The sequence below is a fragment of the Nomascus leucogenys genome, chromosome 16 (genome assembly GCF_006542625.1).
Source record: "Nomascus leucogenys isolate Asia chromosome 16, Asia_NLE_v1, whole genome shotgun sequence".
In the NCBI taxonomy this organism is placed as follows: domain Eukaryota; kingdom Metazoa; phylum Chordata; class Mammalia; order Primates; family Hylobatidae; genus Nomascus; species Nomascus leucogenys.
The window spans coordinates 47,581,714-47,586,429 of record NC_044396.1 but is presented as its reverse complement, the minus strand read 5'-3'; the positions used below and the strand labels follow the sequence as shown (position 1 = coordinate 47,586,429).

At 41.1% G+C, this 4,716-nt stretch overlaps 1 non-coding gene across 1 annotated transcript; it reads left to right on the top strand.

Moving 5' to 3' along the window:
• The first annotated feature begins 666 nt into the window (after positions 1 to 666).
• Positions 667 to 794, top strand: LOC115830728. Its single transcript, XR_004026280.1, has one exon. It is a non-coding gene; the product is annotated as a small nucleolar RNA SNORA51 (small nucleolar RNA).
• Positions 795 to 4,716: the final 3,922 nt, after the last annotated feature.

Here is a 4,716-nt window from a genome sequence, read left to right as displayed (position 1 = left end):
TAGACCCTCTGATTCAATAAGCTGTCAAGAAGAGAGGGAGCAAACTAAGGAAGATAACAAGAGATGTTTTAAGGCCAAGACTTGAAGTGGCTTATTTTCTTCCACCTATGTTATGTTAGTTTGGTCAAAATTCAGTCAAATCATCCAATCTAACTAACTACAAGGAAGGCTGAGAAATGTAGCTTTCTTGTTTGCCCAAGAGTAGGAGTAGTATTGGCTAGCATCTGGGCAGTGTGTGCCTCTGATGATGATATGTTTTCTGTACACAATATTTCTATTATCTTTATTATTGTTATTATTATTTGAAAAGCCTGAAAAGCTCAAAAAGGAACAAGGAACAAATAATAATACCAGAACAGCCTCCTGGTATTTAACACAGCTGTGTTCTTTTTTTTTTTTTTTTTTTTTTTGGAGACTGAATCTCTCTCTGTCACCCAGGCTGGAGTGCAGTGGCGCGATCTCGGCTCACTACAAGCTCCGCCTCCCGGGTTCAAGCCATTCTCCTACCTCAGCCTCTCCGAGTAGCTGGGACTACAGGCGCCCGCCACCACGCCCGGCTAATTTTTTTGTATTTTTAGTAGAGACGGGGTTTCACCGTGGTCTCGATCTCCTGACCTCGTAATCTGCCCTCCTCGGCCTCCCAAAGTGCTGGGATTACAAGCGTGAGCCACTGCGCCCGACCACAGCTGTGTTCTTATACTGACTGTGTAGAAAGAGAAGGAAATAAACCTACCCCATATGCATTTCATCTCCAGGCCCTGCACCTCGTCTATATTGTGAATAGGGAAATATGGAAGACCATCATTCCAGACCTTTTAAAATTGGAAAATGAATCAAATATTCTCTATCCATTCCATCCCAACCCTAGAGATAAACATTGCTCACAATTTGGAGTTTATCCTACTTGGTTTGTTTCTGTAACATGCACCTACCTGTTTAGTAAGTATGTGTTTATCTGTGTATATCCGTATATGTTATGAGCTGAATTGTGTCTTCCCAAACTTTATATGTTGAAGTTCTAACCCCCACTACCTCAAAATATAACCGTATCTGGAAACAAGATCTTTAAAGGGATACAGAAATTAAAATGAGTTTGTTGGTGTGGGCCCTAATCCAATATAACTGGTGTCTTTCTAAGAACAGATTAGGACACAGGCATAGAGGGAAGACCATGTGAAGACATAGAGAGAAGAAAGCCATCTACCAGCCAAGGAGAGAGGCCTCAGAGGAAACCAGCACTGCAGACACCTTGATATCAGACTTTTGGTCTCCAGAGCTGTGAGAAAATACATTTATGTTGTTAAAGTCACTAAATCAATGGTACTTTGTTATGGCAGCCCTAGCAGACTAATACACTACACATAATTACACATAAAATATGTGATTTCAAACTCTTTCACACCCTTTCACAACTACCTATTGTACATAAATGTTTCTCCTCCCTCCTTATTTCTTTTCTTTTTTCTTTTCTTTTCTTTCTTTTCTAGAAGTAAATCTTTTTTAAGTTTTTGCCTATATGTGTAAAATTTGGGGGGCAGTGATTTCACTTACACTTTCTCAATTTCTAATGAGTATTAGAATTTTCCCACATGTTACTGACTATTCATTTATTTGCACTTTACCTTTGGTGAAATAACTGTCATTTATCCATTTTTTAAATATTTTTTTCAATTTAAAGAAATTGTTTACATATTATGAATCACAATACACTGTTAAATAAGTTGCAAAGGTTTTCTCCCAATCTGTTGTTTGTATTTTGACTTGACTTGGTTTACGGAATGGTTTGATTTTCACATTTTTCTATTTCATAATGAGCTTCTACTTTTTAGATGATAAGCTGTATGCTGTAGGTCATACCGTGATCCAAAAGTCAAAATGCTTGTTCTCTAAGGCCAGTGGTGATGGCTCATGCCTGCAATCCCAACACTTTAGGAGGGTGAGGCAGGAAGATCCTTAAGCCCAGAAGTTCAAGACCAGCCTGGGCAACATAGTGAGACCCCATCTCTATAAAACATAAAAAAATTAGCTGGGCATGGTGGACATCTGTAGTTCCAGCTACTTGGGTGGTTGAGGTGGGAGGATCACTTTATCTCAGGAATTCAAGTCTGTAATGAGCTATCATTGAGGCAAGGCACTGCGCTTCATCCTGGATAACAGAGTGAGACTCTGTTTCAAAAAAAAAGAAAAATAAAAGAATCCCTGTTCTCAAGAAGATTATACACTCCTGGTTGGTTGAGAAGGATGCATATGGAAGACATCATAAAAGAAGAACAAACAATATATCTGAGGCAAAGAGGTGAAGAAAGGCTTCACAAATAAAGGAGAGGTTATGGAGCATCTTGAAACATGAAGTCTGCCAAAAAAAATATCTAGTATTCTAGACATGTTTATTAGGCCTCCCAGCCCCACAGGCTCTTAACTGGCAGCCTCAGAAGTATTCTTTTATTTATTTGACTGCTGATGTTTATGGATAGTATGGTGGGGGGATGAGGCGCAAAAATATTAGACAAAGAGGAAAGGGAAAGTTGAGCTTTCAAGAAAAGCTCAGAGCAGAGCAGTCTCAGCACGGTGGCAGGAGCCCAATTCTGGCTGGCCTCTTGGTCACACTTTCTCCCAAATGGAAACACCCTAACCCAGGTAGGTGATGAACCTCAGCCCTCACCAATCCTGCTAGACTTCCTTAGGCCTTGTCACATCACTCAGAAGCACTCAGCATACTACATGCACATGTTGCTGTGTGCTCTGAAATCACCCTGAGTCACTTCAGCCGTGCTTGTGAAAAAGCAGCTTTGCATAGTGGAGAAGCAGGCACCTGCAGAAGCAGCCAGGGCTAGAATTACTGCCAGCACTTAACTGCTGTGGGACTAAACCACTTCTGTGCCCCAAGTTCTCCAAGGAACTGGGATAAATAATAGAGTCCACCTCATGGAGTAATGGGATAATACTTTTTTTTTTTTTTTTTTTTTGAGACAAAGTCTCGCCCTGTTGCCCATGCTGGAGTGAAATGGCATGATCTCGGCTCACTGCAACCTCTGCCTCCCGGGTTCAAATGATTCTCCTGCCTCAGCCTCCTGAATAGCTGGGATTATAGGCATGCGTCACCACGCCTGGCTAATTTTTGTATTTTTAGTACAGACGGGTTTCATCATGTTGGTCAGGCTGGTCTCAAACTCCTGACCTCATGATCCACCCTCCTCGGGCTCCCAAAGTGCTGGAATTACAGGCATGAGCCACTGTGACCAGCCAGGATAATACATTTAAGGAGCTTAAACCAGTGCCTACTATTAGTGCTCAATAATATTAGAATTATTTGCCTTTATGGGTCTCCCTACCATAAGGTATGCATTGCACTCTTAATAGCATCCGTAGCATCCACATCTTTTTTTTTTTTTTTTTTTAAGACAAGGTGTCACTGTATTGCCCAAGCCGGAGTGCAGTGGTGCACTCATAGCTCACGGCAATCTGAAACTCCTGGGCTCAAGTGATCCTCCTGTCTTGGCCTCCTGAGTAGCTGGGATTATAAGAACATGCCACCATGTCCAGCTAGTTTTATTTTTATTTTTTTGGTAGAGACAGAGTCTTGCTGTGATGTTGAAGCTAGCCTTGATCTCCTGGGCTCAAGCAATCCTTCTGCCTTGGCCCCTCAAAGTGCTGAGATTATAGGCATGAGCCACCATGCCAGCCTGCTATCCTTGTCTTATAATGAGGAAATTAAGAATCATCCAGATGGATTCACTCCCCAAAGCCTGGTCAGTAGCAAAACCTGTTTTTAGACCCAGGTTGGACCTCAGAGCCTGACTTTTAATCCCACACTGTCCTCTCCCACCCAGAAAGCACACACAACTAGCCAACAGTGTGTGCATGGTTTTTCTACTTCCCTGGCAGAAATTGTTGGTTGTATTGAGGTAGTTTCAAGATAAGCAGAGCAAAGCTAGACAGAGCCATCTAAAAAAGGGAGAAAAATATTTTTCTGAATATATTCTTCCAAGTTTATTTAATTATACTGATAAATGAAATCTTAGACCTACCTTTATTGGAAAATACCCATAAATCAAAACAAGGGCAAACTATCCTGCTGAAAGTTTGGTGGAATGGGGTCTGAGATCATTCTCCTCCTGGAGCAGGAGGCCCACATTCTTCCAGCCAGCCAGGGAGCTAGTGCATTGGCCTTGGAGCAGCCCATGAAGCATCACAAAGCAGCGGTCAACCTGGTTGGTATTTTTCAATTTCTGTGCAATTCTTTGTGTCTGATCACTTGGCAATGAGTATTGTTGTTTCTCATCTGTAGTCTCTGGATCTTTCCAAAACCTCAAATTCTCAAAATATTTTAGAAAAGAAACTGTACACTGGTTTGTAAAGTAAAAAACCTACTTAAGGTATTCTTAACAGAGAGATGTGGAGCTGGAAGGGGGTTCTTGATCAGGATGATGGTGGAGATCGGCATGTTGACTGGAAACACCAAATGGTAAAAACAGTAAACTCATCTGCACATAAGGAAAAATCACAGATAATTCAGGAAAATTTTGATCCTGCTTTTAAAGGACAATGTAAAACAGACTTTCTACTTTCTTTCCTCCAGAAAAACCCCAGACACTACTTACAAATAGGTTCAGATATATCCCAAAATGCAAATGGAAAATTCTTTGCTACATCATCGGTTCACTCAGTTCTTTCTCATATTCTATAAATGAATAAACACAATGCTTCCAGTTAGAA